This window comes from Lissotriton vulgaris, chromosome 2_1 (assembly GCF_964263255.1).
Source record: "Lissotriton vulgaris chromosome 2_1, aLisVul1.2, whole genome shotgun sequence".
Lineage (NCBI taxonomy): Eukaryota > Metazoa > Chordata > Amphibia > Caudata > Salamandridae > Lissotriton > Lissotriton vulgaris.
Window position 1 is genome coordinate 593,007,448 of NC_141687.1, and position 17,786 is coordinate 593,025,233.

The 17,786-nt window shown below is 42.8% G+C and overlaps 1 protein-coding gene across 3 annotated transcripts in view; it reads left to right on the forward strand.

Annotated features, from left to right (window-relative positions):
- KCNQ4 (potassium voltage-gated channel subfamily Q member 4) overlaps positions 1 to 17,786 on the forward strand; it is a 1,014,801-nt gene that overhangs the window by 809,815 nt on the left and 187,200 nt on the right. The gene's annotated exons all lie outside the window — the stretch shown is intronic.

The window sequence follows — 17,786 nt, forward strand, 5'->3', positions numbered from 1 at the left end:
CTATCACTGTGAAGCCGACCCAAGTGCTTGAACAGCTGAACTCTGAATATCCGCAGAGTGTCAATTATTGTAATACTATTGAAAAACCTTGTTTTGGCTGGTCCTCACTATCTGCCAAGACCCTGAAATATGGAGCAAGCCCTCTATGATGACATCATAGTTTGTTGTTCTGCATATCATATTGTAAAACACTTATGATGTCACAGTTTTGAAAGTGGCATGGCTCCAATGTATGCACCAGGACCTGTCGCATTGAGCTCTAGTACCCTACTGGGTACTAGTGGTTGTAGTCTTGGGTAAGTCACAGGTTCCCTTGCATCTCATTTATTGAGCTACAAATTTGTTATCTTCTGGACCTCAGCCTCAAATTTTCAAAACGTTGTGGCTTAAAAAATTCAGACTATTGCAGATTACTCCAGCAGGGGCGACTTCATGTGAGACAAATCATGATGTCATCAAAGAGTTGACTGTGATTGGGGGTTTTAGCAGTGCTTTTTTTATCATTATTCGGAATTTCAAATATCCCTGCAATCCAAGTGCAATTAGCAATGGTTCCATTCTTACCCTGAAGTGTTGCGTGGGAAATTATAAGGTGACCTATTCTTAAAGTGTGTGGTTGAGATACTGTGTGCCTGACAGCCTTCTTTCTGCCCATTTAGGTTTTTTTTCTTCTAGAATTTACCCTTTCACTGTGTATCTCATTAAAAAAATGATGGCACACCCTTTAAGCTTTAACTTTAACCGACTTTCATTAGATCCATGTAAATAAAAACTGCCTCCTGTCCTTAAACTTTTGAGCAGACTGTCATACAAACACTATCTCACCTGCAGGCACAGTCATGAGGATGCGTGCATGTTCCCAGCGACTGAAATGGGGAAGAAAATGGCGTCTTCTTCCAGCACTGTCGATTTTGTAAATATGTTTTTTGTAATGCTGTTTGAGCTATACATTTTCATATAGGCATGAATACCCTGCAGCGTTTTTATGAATACAAATTTCTTGCACTATTAAGTTCTTCACAATCATGCCATCTAATACCTGGATCCAGAATTAGTTATGAAAGCTTTCCCTAAAAGATAAAATGCCCCTTTGAGTAAGTGTCTACTATGGTGGATGAGAAATCAAAACACATTGTGACCAATGACGAGTTCCTGACCCTCCAAGCCAAATTCATATGTGTTTGACGACTATCACATTTGGCCCAAAGATGAAGTAGCTGTGAAAAAATTCAATCTGTAAAAAAATGGATTTTGGGTTTGAGAGCAGCAGAGTCCTTCAAAGACTAGTTTGAGCTGATCTAGCTGATCTGACTTTGCCGTGGACAGAGGTCTTGAAAATCAAATACAATTTCAGACAGCTCTTATTGAAAGTTATTGTGGATTTTGTTTCTTGATATCATTTTTATGACTAGGTTGTCATCTAAAGTATTCCTGAGGGAGATAAGAATAGCCTGGACATCAATTGTCCTTTAATGAGTCACCAGCAACAAAGCTGTGCAGCCTTAATGGCATTTCCAACAAAAATATTTCAGTACCCAAATGAGCAATATATATAGCAAGCAAGAGAATGAGCAGCAGCTTCCTACCAAGATATCGGCTCTGCGGCCAGGGTCTTAGTAGACCAGCATATGTTTCAGAGCTTGATCTATTTTCCCGTGATACTCTAGCACAATGTTACTCCTGAAATGCGCCTAACGTGTAAGAGGGACTGTCATGTTGACTGTTGTTTCACAGGAAAAAATCCTATGCTACCAAAACTAATTTTGTACTTCCATATAAATCAAATTATTGAACTCCTAGTAGTGTTTATCAAAAACAATTGAGAAAGGAGCAAATTTCTCCCGGATGCTAAATGGAGCAGATGATACAACGTCAGAACTGAAGACTTTAAAAACCACAAAGAACTATTCCTGTATTAAAGCTTTCATAGTCGAATCTGAAACCAGCCATTAAATGGCAGAATAGGGCAAGCAAATGTCACAGATATCAAGCTGAAAACTCGGTTTTACATGTAAGTAACATTTTTTTCTGCCCTGTAGCTAGAAAAAAATAACTTCTCGTGTATATACAGTCTTTTACCTTTTATCAAGGCTGCTAGATCCATGAATCAGGGGACAAGGAGGATGTGTGTGTATGCAAACTTCCAAACAACTTTTCTCTTTGTTTATAACACAATATGTACCTTTTAGATAGGATAGACCGTGCAGAAATCCGAATCACCTGTAAAAAGTGTTTATGAGTGGAAACGTTGAGCTCTATAAAGGGAGCTTTCTGCTATGGCAGCTGAATCTGTAGAGCTCTCCACAAATCTCGAACAGTAAACAAGAGAGGATGATAGGGTTGAGCTGTGGTGTTTAGTGATCAGTAAGATGGCCACCAAATAGGCTAAGCTAAATCAATGTGCGGGAGTAGAGAAGCAGTATTTATATGGGTTGAATCAGCTTCCCAGTGTTACATCAGCAATGAAGACAGGGAGTAAACCAACCAGGCTGGAGAAAGAAACTAGGTGGACCAGAAGGCGTGATCCTTTGATGAATGTGTGACCACAAGGTAAACCCATCTCTGGCACCCTTAGGAGCGAGAGAGTGATACGATCACAAGAAGTCCATGCGTCTGGAAAAATAGATGACTGCTTAAAGATTCTGGAGAACCTAGGGATCTGAACGGGTTAGAGGAAAGCCACATAAGTTGGCGAAAAAGCTGTCTGAAACATATAAACTAAAATAGTTGTTTGAGTAATAGCTCCTCAAAGGTATTGCTTCTCATTTTTAATCTTGCTTCACAGACCCCTATTGAAATTCGAGACTAAGGTAGGTGCCATGTAGAACATTTTATATTTCAAGGTCCCTCCCATCACATCAATGCTACCCTGTGGTCAAGGTTGTAAGCATGTTGTGATACATTTTAGTATCGGGAAGAACTCTATGATGAAGCATGCCACTGTGGGTGAGAGATCTTTTACACAAAATAATGTTTTCCTAGATGTATTTATGGAGTTATTAATGCTAACACTAGTGGGTTGACTCCAGCTCCTAATTCCTGAGGGCTTCTAAATGTTTATCTTATCGTAGCATAACACTTTGTGTAATAGGCCTTTAGTTACTTGAGTATGTGGCGTTAGAAACAGAGGAACAGGTAATTTTTCTTACAAATTATTTGGATCCTTCTGTGGTCCAGCATAGATACCTCTGCGTTTTTTTTTAGCTAGCCATGCACAGACTGGTGTTCCGTTCTTTCTTTTCCTGCAATGATTCAAAGACTTACAGTTAATGAAATGTGTACTTTCTCTGATTCCTGAACAATTTTGATAAAAAAACAGAGACAGACTTGAGTGACATGGGTTTTATATCACAATATCATCGTCAGAAACATCATCTTACACAAATAATTCTGTTCTAAATATCATTTACATAAATTGTGTCCCATTGGGTGTAGATTTCTATTAACTCCTTGTTAGACATGGGGGTCTCTAGTTGGCCGTGGTAGGTACCTTTTTCCAAATAGGGACCCTTGCTTCTAGTCAGGGTAAGTAGAATACACTCCTAAAATAACCCCTGCTCACCCCCTTGGTAGCTTGGCACGAGCAGACAGGCTTATACCAGAGGCAGTGTGTAAAGCATTTGTGAACACATATAGTAATACGGTGAAAACACTACAAATGGACACCATACCAGTTTAGAAAAATAAGTAATATTTATCTAAACCAAAACCAGACCAAACAAAAAAAATCCACTATACAGTTAGGAAGATCTCCTCAAAAATAGGTAATTCACTCAAATACGGTTGGCAGCCACAAATGCATCCACCTTGAGTTATAACGACGCCCTGACAGATTAAAATCCCAAAGTACGGCTCCGACTGTGAGGTGTGTGTCATCGGGCCCACAAAGAACAGCACCTTGGAAACGGTGAAAGCAAAGATGGTGCACGGCGTCGGAGAGGTGATGCTTCGTTGGCGTCAAGTGGCGTTGTTCTTTACGACCCCAGGGAAGGTGAAGCCTCTATTCCTTACTATGGTTCAGGGGAGGTGAGATATCGGTTCCTTACTGTGTACGGGTAGGTGACGTCACAATGGCAACGAGGCGGCGGTACCTTACGACGGTGCAATGTGGATTGATTCAGGAGTCACCTACATCGAGGATCCGCTCCGGCTTGATGAAGCACTGGCGTCGGTGAGGTTGGGGCTACGGTGCAAGTCGGGACGCTGTGTCGTCGACGTCACGAGCGGTGTCCTCTGCTCTCGTGTAGGCAGTGGTTTCAATGTCGGCTTCGGAGTCGATGTACATGGCGTCAGCAGGCGTCGGGCCTACTGTGCAAGTCGGGATGATGCGTCGTTCTCTTCACCAGCGGTGCGCATGGCTTCGGTACAGGTTATAGGGTCGCTCAGCGACATCTGATTTGCAATTTCCTTCTGTGGCAGATGAAACAGCAGTTCCAGATGCAGAGACACAGAAGGGGTGAAGTCTTTGTTTCCCTGAGACTTCAGAACAGTAGGCAAAGTTGACAAAGCAAGCAGCCACTGCAGGTCAACCCCTGACATCAAACAGCACTGGGGCAGTATTACTCCTCAGCTTCTACAGCTCTTCTCCTTGGAAAGGGCTAAAGGTCTGGGCCCCACTTTTTATACACACAAATCCTTTGTTCTGTGAAGGCAGAGAGTGTCTGCACCCAGCGAAAACCAGTTCTGTCCTCACTGGTGCAGGTTCCTGGCAGGAGGCATAGACAGCATAGTTGAAGGCAGCCCAGGCCCATTCAGGTGAAATGAAATCTCCTCCCCTACTGTAAATGCACCCCATGTCTACTCACCCCAGCCCTGACTCATTAGACTCCTGGAGCCACTGCCCCTCTCCAGCCCCTGTCATCCAAAAGCCAGACATGCAGTACACAAACCTAGCAGAAGCACCCTGGATACCTACTTTCTAAAGGTGGTATTTTCAAACACAGAATTTAAAAATCCCCCTCACTAAAAGATGAATTTTAACATTCTGAGTTCAGGCATACTAACCTTTATTTTTCTACCTTGTTCCCAGGGACAGTTATGTTTATAAGATGTTATAAACAAACTCCCCATTCTGTGCTATAAGAACAGGTAGCCTTGCGATAGTGAGCAACGAAATTGGCAGTATTTCACTATCAGGACATACCACACACATCAGGGCATGCCCTACCTTTCACATACAATCACCCTGCCCCCAGGGGTACCTTGTGCCTACCTTAGGGGTGACTAACATGTAAGAAAAGGGATGGTTAGGGACTGGCAAGTGTGCACACTTGCCAGGTTGACATTGCAGTCCCAGAGTGCACACAGACTCTGCAATGGCAGGCCAGAGTTACATTTTACAGGCTGCATCTGTGGGTGGCACAATCAGTGCTGCAGCCCACTAGCAGCATTTGATTTACAGGCCCTCTGCACACACAGTGCACTATACTAGGATCTGATAAGTAAATCAAATATGCAAATCATGGAAGCACTAATCCATAACAACAATTTACAGAGGAAGCACTTGCACTTTGGCACTGAACAGCTGTGGCAAAGTGCCCAAAGCATCTAGACCGGCAAAATGGAGTCCAGCACACAGCCAAAACATAGGAGACAAAGGCAAAAATGCAGGGGACACCCACGCCAATAGTGCCAGGTCTAACACTCCTAGTAGGAGATATTTTTATAAATGATATTTAGGACACAACATTTATGTAAGATGATTAACCACTTGGATGCTAATGACAAGGGTAACTCGTCATGATGCACTGGTTGACCTGTGCTGATGACAAGGATAACTCGTCATGATTAGTAGGAATTCTCAAAGTTCAGCACAGGACGGGAAAACCCCTTAGCATCCAAGTGGTTAACAACCTGCGGGCATTGTTAACTATATGCTCATCCGGGCCCACACGCACACTGACTCATATAGGTCAGTGAACACCGCTGAGGATCAAGTTTATAGGACTAATAATTGTAAGTTCATTTGTTTATCAATTCTCGAATCTATTACTGATTTTGGAGCCTTTTTTATAACTAATGGATCTAATTCAGTTAATTAGGATTTGATGACATAGGTCTCAATTACCTGAGTTCTATTTGAATAATCACAGACTCGGATAGGTTTTAATTGTTTATCTAAATTAATCATTGAGAGTAGTCAAATTACAGTGTTAACTCCATCATTCGGAGGAAGTAAAATGGGTTTATCTAATTAGACTAATATTCCACAATGATGAGTACCTCAGGAAAAGAGGATAGAAAGAGAGAGCACATTGACACAGTACACAGAAATATATTTACCTAGGATGGTGCGAAAATCAGACCCCTCTGGCCAAGAGTTAATGGGCCCTTAGAAAGTTCAGGAGGCAGGTGCTTCAGGACAGGGCCCAAAGCAAGGGTAGGACTACAGCTAGTTGCTTCTTCCGCAACCTTTTACAGCAACACTTTTCTTTGTTATCATCCCCGTCAGCCTATAGACCTGTCTCTAAGGGTCATACGATACCGTCCATTACAATCTACTAGGACTTCACGCTATTGTTGCCTGGTTACCATCCTATAACATTAGGAGCCAGACATCTAGTAGTGCAACACACACTAGTCACTTGGGTCCTGATGAAGTGCCATTTGACTCGCTAGGAGCAACAGAGGCACAAAACATGTTGACCCTTTCCACAGAGCTCGCCCTCTAGGAACATTACCTCCACATAGGACATCCTGACATTTTCAATTAAGCTGGATCTACCTAGAGCAATAAAATAGTTTGAATAGGACTGAACCCGACTTATTTTAACACTCCTATCCTTGCACTACCCTTGCCCTCATACCTGCACACACCTAACGGCTGCTTCAGTAAAAGATCTCCTCCAAAGAGCCCCATTCACGGTGAGCCCGTCGGGCATTGCAGCGCCGGCCCGACGAGGAGCAAAGCCCAATTATGAAGCATGACATCCTCCGGGGTGTGTGAGTGCATCACGAAGTTAGACCTGCCTTCCCCCTAGGAACTGCATACCCCTTGTTGCACAGCAAGAGTTAACGGGCCCTTAGAAAGTTCAGGTGACAGGTGCTTCAGTACAGGATAGGACAGGATAGATGGCCTCTTCTGGATTAGGCGCCTGCGTCTCACCCCTCTCTGATACTAACTTCTTCCTCGATTCTTCCTTGATCTTCTTCTGATTCTTTTACCTCCTCGATTCTTCCGCGATCTTCTAATTCTAATCTTTTAAAAATTCTAAGTCTGCTTCTTCAGGTATTTGGACAGCATCTCGGTCTCTCAGCGTTCTGTGGTGCCTAATCTAACTAACTACTTCAATTATACCTTCCTAAAGGCATGTACCACCCCTAAATGTTTCAACTTTATGAAACTCCTATTTCTGATTGAACGAGGCTGAGGGGATGATCATCACACCATGCTAAGTTTTAATATTTTCTTAAGTTCAATTGTTTGACTTCCCACCCATTAATTTGTTCTCCCAAGCTTTATTTCCCACTCATATTTGTAAAATGTAACGACAACATTGTATACAGTTTCACAGTTATCCATTGAATCTTCAGGATGTTCAGCTGGTTCCCAGGCCATTGCTCAGAAGCAGAATTTTCGCTCCACGCATTAAGATTTCATGCAGCTGAAGCATGCGTAGTACAACTTCCCGCGTTAGCAGCCATTTTGAAAGACACTCGGGTTACTTGTTAATATAACACATAGGCAAGCTTCCCCTACTTGTAAAATATATTAAACGTGGTGCATATTAGTATCAAAATACATTATTAATACTTTGTTACGAGGCTATATGAGAGGATTGCGTCAGAGCAAGTCTCCTATACGAGTCCTTGCTCCATCACCTGTCAGCCCCCCGAAGGGCCCTGTTGCCTGTCCAGCTCTCTTCAGGCTCGGCCCACTAGCCTCACAGAGTCACCATCACCTGGCTGACATGTAGCTGATTCTTACTTTTGTACATCAGCTTTTATGGGGCCTATGAAATATCCTGACTGACTGACCACGTTGTTTGTTAGTTTTCTAGTGTAGTTTGTTGAAGGTTGAAGCTTTGCTGGTCTCCTTGGGAGTCATCCTGAGAAGAATTAGAACTCCAGCTTCCTTTACCAGAGAAGGTATTAAATGTAAAGTACATTTTGCTGGGTATATTCGCTTTTAAGTGTTAGAGTAGGCAAAGGATTGTGACATTTTGAAAAGAACAGAACTGCCCAGTCTTTTTGAAGGGTTTAGGCCTTAAGGAAGCAAAAATATTGGAACCTGATTGGAATCTCCTCTGGGACAACTGCACGACCTTTATAAACACAGTGATTATTGAGTCTGCCATTCGTAAGGACACTGAGGTCTTACATCTCTGTTGCCTCCAGTTACAAGAGAGCTACACTGCTTGTTACTGAATTCACACTCAACACTGCAAAGCACGAGGTATATGTCTTAACCACATGGCTGCTGTGGGGATTTTTGCGCTGTGCTGCAAATTGCCATTTTGCTGGCACCATGACGAGCTCAGCTCGTCATCAGCACACGACACCCGTGGGTGATGACGAGCTGAGCTCGTCATCAGCATCGAAAGGGTTAATACCTCTAAATAAGTCTGATTGTTGATCCAGGTTGGCATTGTTGGGCCACTTCTAACATAATGGTTCCTGGGTATCTGATTTTACATGAAGATAGGCCTTTGGGAAGGGGAGGCGAGGAGTAAGTGAGTGAGTTACTTATAAAGAAAAATGTACAACCATTGACATCATAGTGCCAGAAAAAGTTATGAGTTTTAACCCCTTGCATGCTTGTGACGGAACCGTTCCATCACAAGCCGCGGGTGAGCTGTGCTTGTGACGGAACGGTTCCGTCACGGCCCGCTCGGCGCGCCTGAGCGGCGGTGATTTCGCGCCTGCGCGGCGCGTTCCATCGAGCGGGCGCGTTCGTGATGGAACCGTTCCATCACAAGCACAGCTCACCCGCGAGCCGTGACGGAGCGGTTCCGTCACAAGCACGTGACCGCCGCGCGGCCGCCCTACCCCCTTAGCGCTGCGGCGGAATAGCCGCCGCAGCGAAGGTGTTAAATGCTCTTCAAACTAAATATATTGGAAGGGTCAGTTTGGTACTAAAACAGTGAGTGTGGATGCCTAGGGTTGGTTATATGTGCTCCCCGCGCCAAAACCACTTAGCAGCTGTACGTTAACCTCTGCCTCTTGACCTATAGGGCAATCCTGACCAATTCAAATGGGTGGACGGTTTGTTTTTACTCTCCTTGAACCAGATAGCTTCTACGGAAATACCTATACTAAACAACACGTTAGGTGTGGGGTACAACAACACATAACCTTTCTTTTAGGTCCTATAGAAGTGTTATGAATCCTTTTGGGCCACCTAATGCAAAACATGTCAACCTCCCACACTCACTGTTTTAGACAACTAAAATACATCAGCTGCCTACAGTAGCCATAACCATATCATGTTTTGTTTTACTTTGCAAAGATAGCCACAATATTAAATTCAAATTGGGTATCTCTTAGCCAGTTTTAACAGCCCTCGCTTAACTACACACATTCACTCTACCTCACGTACTCTTAGTGCCCGTAAGTACGATTCATTCATCATACGGCAAACCAATAAAAATATCTCCTCTAAAGCAGCACTGCACGGGGCCCGTAGGCCTTTGCAGTGCTGGTCCTACGAGGTGCATACCCTATGATGAATCACGACATCCCCTGCAATTTGTGAGGGCACCAAGAAGTAATTCCTAGGATGCCTACCTCCTGTCCCATCTTACATTCTTTTCCTGATAGAAACAGTAACTCCCCAATTTGGAATATAAACTGTAAGAATACCCAAATGTCGCAACAATGCACAAGTAGACCTGTTCATTGTTGGGGTTAGAGACAGGTTTTCAAGGAGTGGCATAGCCGGGAAAAAATTTGCGATTGCCCAGCATACCTTGCCAAGAACCATATCGCCATGCTAGTACATTGCACAGACTCTGTATTTAATGACTGTGGTAGCGAAACCGTGAGTATAATGTGTATGCAGTCGCTCTCCACCTGGTTCCTCTCAATCAGGAAGTGAGCGGGATATTTTGGGATGATCCTATAGTTGGCATAACGGGCCTTCGCCGCAAAGTACCAGCGCTCAGGCTCTGGGATGGCTAATCTACCTCTCTTCAAGGTTTCTAACTTCGCAGAGTGACTTGGGTTAACAGTAATAATCTCTGAACCACCTCATTGCAAAGGACATATTTTTGATGTAGTCTTATTTAAAACATGTTACTGCATTTGTCAGGAAAGTATCCCATGTGATCTGAATGGACCACGTTATTATGAATTCCTTCTACATGGTTTTTCCATCCCCAACCCTCGCCATCTCCTAAATGTCAAATGTGGAGGCGATCAAAGAGGCATTAACCCGGAAGTCCTAAACAGTCCTTTTTCGAGTTTATTGATGCAACTGATAAATGTTGCTTCACCCTATAAAGTTCTCATTAAGGATTTGGGGCCTTCTTGCGATCCTCTTCTCACCTCAAATTTTCGAGAGCAAAAACTCCAGACTATAATCTCACAGCACTCTATGGTTTAATATATAACTAAAATTGTTAAAACCATAAAGCACAGACTTGGGAACAAATGGAGAAAACATAAGATTCGTGTAGATTTCATTAAAACTGAAAAAGTGAATATCCTCTATAAAATCAAGGTCAGTAAACACTTCTGAACAAACGAAATATTTAAAAATACAAATACATCCAGCACCTTATCTAAACTGATCAAATAAGCTGTATCTCCATGCTTCAGCTATCTGTCTTTGCCTCTGCCAAGCAGGTTTGAAAGGTGCTGACTTCGGTCTTTGTAACTAAAAATGTTTTTAAAATACCTTTAAACTGATGGCAGCTGATAGGGCTGCATTTGTTAGGGTTTCTGTTACTGTTCCCCGGATTCTCTTTTCCTCTTTCCATCTATCTACTCTTAGTTTAAAAGACATTGAAAACATCCTCAGCAGGCTTAAACCCTCTGATTCACCTGTGGATCCAGTGCCAGACTGGCTCGGAAAAGGTTTTGCCGCTGGTTGTGCCCCTTTCATCAAGATCCTAGCATGCCAGTCATTCGAGGAAGCTTTTATGCCACCCAAACTCAAAGACAGCATCACTATCCCTGTGCTTAAAAAACCTGCCCTCGACTCAGCCTTGCTTGCAAATTTCAGGGCGACCACCAATTTACCTGTAGTGGACAAGTATTGGAGAAATTGTTGTCAAGCAGCTAGATGAGCCTTAAAACAGTAATACATGTTCCTTTATCCGACAGAAAAGGCATGGTTAAGGTATGAAAATACACTATGAGATGGGCAGATGAAGAACCAGACTGCCTCTTGTCACGCTGGACCTATCTGAAGGGTTTGATATTGTGAACCATCACATATTACTCCACATAATCAAAGAGCTGGCCAGGACTGCTGGTTTAGGTCCTTTTTCTGACACCATAGATATTAGAGAGTGCGCTTAGGATAATTTCTGCCTGCCCTAAGAGTCTCAATGGTGCTTGGTGATCAGCAAAGCTTTCTTATCTCCAGTCCTATCTAAAAGCCACATTGCACTCCTGTTTCATCCATTCACTGATTATGCATTAGAGTCCAGAGCCACACAGGTGATGCACTAATGTATACTGGGGTGTCCAAGAACAATCACAATGCCCTTTATTTTCTTCAAGACATTCTATCTAGAGTCCATAGATGGAAGCATTAGATCAAGTCGGATATAATATTAAAAATCGAATTTGTCACTTTTTGTGAGAAAATGTTTAGGTTCCCTAAGAGCAATACATAATCCTGATCTCTTGAATCAGACCCTAGGTTTGACCTCCAAGGTAAAGAAACTAGGATTTACATTCAATTGTGGGATGTCCTGGGGCTAAAAATGGGCAAAGCAGTGGGAAATTATTTCGACCAGTTAAGAAAATTGAAATCTACTCTCATTAAAATGCAAGGTCTTGGTAGGTTAGGATCAATTTTAGGGGTGACTAGTGCAGCTCTCTCAACAGTGGTGACCCAGTGTCTACAGGAACTCAGATAAAAAATGATACTATATATACCATAGCAGATCTCAGATAGCAGGATTAAATATCTCTTGTAAAAACTCCATATATTGGCTCCACGTAGCTGAAAGCCTTAGTTATAAACTAGCCTCATGAATATTTAGTTGCTGTCATCGCCTGCGCTCGTACTATTTACATCAGGTAGTCAAGTCTTATGTCCCAAGTTGTCCTTTGCATAGTCAGCTCCTTGTTCTCCTTACTGTCTACAGGTACAAGCCTAAAGATAGTGGTTGATGATTGTTCTTTATTGCAGACCCTGCATTATGGAACACTTTTTCCCATCAGCTTAAAACTGGACCCTCCTCCCGCTGCAAGACAGGTCTGGAACCATGTCTGTTCTAGACTGCCTTAGTACCAGCTCCAACAGACCATTACTAGATAGTAAGCATTTTTAAATACCTTCATTTATTCCTCGATCTGTGGATTGCACTGGCCCACCGCCTGTCATCAGCCTAACCAGTCCTTCCTTCACTTCTTCAACAGTTATCCAAAGAATTGTTAATTTCTACACCACTTCACTCAATCCTACTTCATGCACATTTGTACATTAATGACAACGATCTGAGTGTCGTGAAACAAATAATGTATTTTTTCTCAAGGGCGATCTTATCTCACTATTCTGAGCTTTGTATGTCAGAATGGGAAATGCCTGATTTTTCATGATTCAGAACATGGGTCTAATTGCCTGCTCCCTGATTGTTGCTTCTATTTTAAATGTTATTTACCAGTCCTCCTCCTCCTCCACTGTTGAGTCAGTCGTTCATTCCGAGAATCTGGTGTAAGACTTTGCATTGATCTCTGAACAAATACTCTCTCGAGAACATTATGTGCCTACCCTAATCACTACATGATGACGTTAATTTCTCCATTTCAGTTGCAAGGAGGCTCATTTATGCTTAATGCGTTTCCTAACTATATTCCTCTAGGTCATGCCATGTATATTCATGTACACATTTAGATATCCGTTTATAATACAGTTCTTCTTCTTTTAAACTGGACTTCTGCAGATTATGATTAGTAGTGTGTGATTTTTTTTATAGTTTTTTCTCGTAAAATATGTCATTTTTATGAAATTACGTCAATAGATGAAAAAAGATTCGCTAGTATCTCAAGCAACCTTTCTATGTGAACAAAAAGTCATGAAAAAGAATGTCAGAAGACTGAGGAGGAAATCTTTCCTTTCAGTGTTTCTTATTGAGCTAGTTTCTACTCCAAAGTAGTGGCAGACACACCTCTGTGGTAGCGTAATTACGCGAAATTGTACCAGAAATTGTGCAAAATTACACAAGGACTGTAAACCTGCATTCGGTTCTCTGTTCTTAGTGCAAAATGCATCCTAGTGTCCAAAATTAACCTGGGGATGCAGTTTGCTCTTAGAAAATAGCGCTAAATGCAACAAAACAGGAACACAAGCAGTCGTTCTGTTCCATCGCTCTTGGGTAGGCATTTTTACCCCAAATTACTCCAAATTACGCTAATGGCAGTAATCCCGTATTTTTCGGTAATTTCGTATTTTATGAATAAATTGAAATAAACGAAATGTCTCCGATTACTCTAGTTTAATAACAATTTCACCGAGTCTATTCTGAAGTAGTCTTGCAAGGGAAAACATCACATGAAATTTCACGCTACATGAAATATGAAAATGTAGCACTTTACACTTAATGCAACATTCGGAAATTACCTTAAAAATAAAACCATAACAAAAACATACACACACAGGCCCAGATAGGATCTTATTATTGATCAATGTCGATTGCATGCCCCAATTATGTCATTTTCAACAATGTGGCAGATGTGAGTATATTCTCGAAAGATAATGAAACTCGATTAGCCATATACTTAAACTATTTTATTGTCGAGAAATCATTGCAGATACATCATCACATGTCTGTGACGCACTCTTGCCTGTTTTCCCAGTAATAGCAAACTGATGGTGGTAGGCGCTCTGGACAGTCTTCTTTAATGTCACTTGGCCTCTCCTGCGAGTTGTTTACCTGGCGTCCCTCCAGATTGGCAGAGCGGCAGATGAGGGCGCACCTTCTAACGTGCACCCAGGGCGCGCGAGAGCAGGATCAGTGAGGGCGCGCCGTCTAAGGTGCACCTAGCGTGCGCGAGACCAGGATCAGCTGAGGGCGCACCTTCTAACCTACACCCAGCGCGCGCGAGGAAGCACATTCCAGTCACCCAGGAAGCACATTGCCCTCGCTCTGTAGCTCTGGGCGGTGGTTGCTGTCTCTGCTGTAATCCACCAGTTTTTGCTTCTCAGCCGCCAGTTCAGTGACACTGTACAGCGTCCAGGTAATTGGTAACAAATGAGAACATTGCCTCTCACCACAGAAATGCTTTTAGTTGAGGGCAGGCCAGAAACCCAGATGCCATGTTCGCAAAACACTGGTTTCAAAGAAGGTCTAAAATGTTGGAAGCAACTCGGAGCGTGCTCGATAAAAATAAAACATAGACTGTTGTATACCATCTTTTGAAATGTCAGTCAGCCAATTTTCTGAAGCGAAAACTTGTGTATTGGCAGCACGGAAAGAGGGCATTCCCTGGTGAGCACTGGTGTCTGCAATTGCCGGAGGCCTGGGTAGAGTTAATCCAGTCTTGACGTTTTGTTGTGTGCAGTGATAGTAACATGTCCTTTAAGGATCCAGGTAGAGATAAGTGTCTGTTCCCAACCCATGTACACAGACTTCAGAATCTCTACACAGCCGCCCGATTCTCAAGAGTGGGTTTTATTAATGTATTTATCTGCTTTTATTTTTTTGTAATGCAAATCTTGCTGATGGTTTATGGAGCACAAAACAACTATGTTCAGTACGCGGCAGTTGACAAAAACATAGCAATAATTGTAAAAATAAGTAACAGTGAAGAAAGAATCTCAAAAATAAAGATCTCTAATTGTTCCTAGCTGTAGTAAATTCCCGTATGTTGCATGGAAATAGTCATTTAAATATGTGAAATTAATTTCCTATACAACTGTTCCTGTGAGTTAATATAAAGGCTGAGAGCAGGGCAGGGGTAGACGTATGTAGAGAATGAATGTTAATGTGTGTGTGTGTGTGTGTGTGTGCCATCAATGTTCCCAAAATTCTGAGAGGCCTTGTGTAGCCAATATTACAGATCATGTTTAGGCATCTCACAATGAGACATCTTGGTAGCTCCATCTGATGGACAGATGGCCAGTGAGTGAGAATTTTGGGGAGTAAGGAGATTTGCATGTTGACACTCATATCCACAGCATTGATGTTGGGGGTGACTGAGAGGACCAAATCAAAGATGATCACCAAGGATGTAGCTTTCAGAGTAGTGGAGGAAGCGAGTTGTTGGCTTGCTAGCCAGCTGAAAAGGTGTGAAGTGGTGTAATGACCACCCAAGACTAGAGTTTCAGTTTTGTCTCTGTTTTGGCATAGGGTGCTTTTTCGCATCCATTGCTGGATGCAAACTAGGTGGGTGTTGATAAGAACAGACACTGTTATGGCTGGTTGTCTAGAGAATGGTGATTTTTGGCATGTGGTAGACACATTACTCCTGATTTGTCTTTGTGGGTCTACAGGAAGTGAAGAAAGGAACTTAACTCTGGAATGTTTCTGGGATATGGCCACTAGATGACTACTGTTGAGTCTGTTCCTGGCTTCTTCAAGAGTGGTTTTGTAGTTGCATGGTTGTGGGATGTGAAGTTTACACCCTGCGCGAGGGTTGGGTGTTAATGGTCTTTGTAATATTCCTGAACAGGGGGCCACTCGGAGTTCGGTCTTTTTTATTCCATTAATGTAGTGAACAAGAGGAAATTGGCTAATGGTTTCTCAAGAGATTAACAAAGTCTTTTATGAGGTGGTGGATGATGGGTGAGTGTGGTCAAATTGCCCAGAGTAGCTCAAATCGACTACTGGATCACCACAGTCCCGTTGTCAAAAGACATTAGGGGGCTTTGGAAAACCCAAGGCACTATTTCTGTGCTCCCTCATTAAATGTTAAATTGATTGCCTGTTTGGGCTGTGGCCTCCTTGTAGTGCAATGCATACTTGCTTTTGTCCACAGGGTTGCAGTACGATTCTATCTGCTGTTTAACCGCATGCGCGTTAGCGGTTTTCCCGCTGAGCGCTGCGATTTGAAAAATCCTGCGTTACGTGACAAGGTCAACTCGTCACACGCACAGCGCAGGTAACGCCCATGACGAGTTGACCTTGTCACACGCATCGAAGGGGTTAAGAGCCAGATTGTTTATCATCAAGTACAGTAGTCCTTTTTCAACTGTCACCTCTTCTACTGCACCCCTCTCTTCTTTAACTCTCTCTCTGACCTCTCTTCCTACCACTGTATTGTACTCTCTACTCCCTAACTGTCAGTGACTTTTTAAGGATTTTGGGGGCCCTAGGCAAAATGTATTTGGGGGCCCCTGTTCAGGATAGTTTTGATTTCATGGTCCAGTTTCAGCTCTTTCGTGCTCTCTTTGGTCAAATTCTCAATGTGTGTATATCTGATATTCAAGGATAGTGATGTGTGTTTTCAGTATTGTAAAACTGCAGCAGCTCACGAATATTAGTGCAAAAAACTCTGTCCCACCCTTCCATTTTCCATTTGCGAGGTCCAGTATTGATCTGAAATAAACTTTTTATATGGATGTTGCATGAAACATAAAACACATTTTGTCTGCAAAATGTCTGTTATAGACATTCATACATTTAAAATAAATGTCAGAGAAACGTTATTTACAACAATCTATTTAAAAATTATTCAAGGTCATCAGGGCAAGAATCTGCAGAACACAGCTGACTCTATCAGGCCCCCTCCCCTCCCCCACTTTGCCCATGTCTTAAAACGTCTCTGCTCTCTGTTCCTCAACTTACTCCCCAACATACCACTCGTGCTCTACCCCACTAAGCTGTCGGTAAATGCAGACTGTTGGACCAGGCGCCCCCACCCCCTTTTCCCTCTATTATCTTTATTTTTGTGTTCATATGAAAATGCTTCCTCCTCCTGCTCTTTAACGGAGCGCTGATGCTGTCAAAATAAAGATCTACAAAAAAGCAAACGTGCAGCTGTTAATGATGTAAAATGTGCTCATTTTTGGCTGCAATTGTTATTTTTTCTCTGAGTAGGAAGCAGAGTCACAGGCTGGGAAGCGGGTGCCTCCGGGCACTATTTACCTGGTCGGGACTGTAGAAAACTGCCTCCTTGGCAAAAAGAGAAAGGCTGAGCTGGAGATTGTTTCTGTACACCCTCTGGGGAAAGGGAAGCTGTGCGTGTGGGAGGTTGGGGAGTTGTCAACGGTGCAATAATACAGCCCGAGTAACCACGTGACACAAATACATGTTGCTTGATTGCTCGTTGGACAAACCTTTTTTTTTTAGCTTTGGCTTTATGCCCACCATGGGTCGCTATGAGCAAAGGTTAAGGTGTCCGCGGAGGGCGGGAATGGCACCTACTCCACTTCAATGCATTCATGGTACAGCATGTCTAAACTGCATGCACTCAACCCACCAAGCCCCCGCATTCTTTGATTTCACCTCAAGTCTTTGTCGAAGATTTATAGGTTTGCAGAAGTTTTATATAACACTTTTGCTGTTTCTAAGCACTGTAAATAACAGAGGTTACTATAACCTAATTTAATGGTACTCGATGTACTGACCTTGGACGGATGGTAGACTATCGGACTGATTTAGATCTTGACAGACGGGTTAATCCTTCACAACGGTGATGGATATCCCATCCTCTGAAATATAATCCCATTA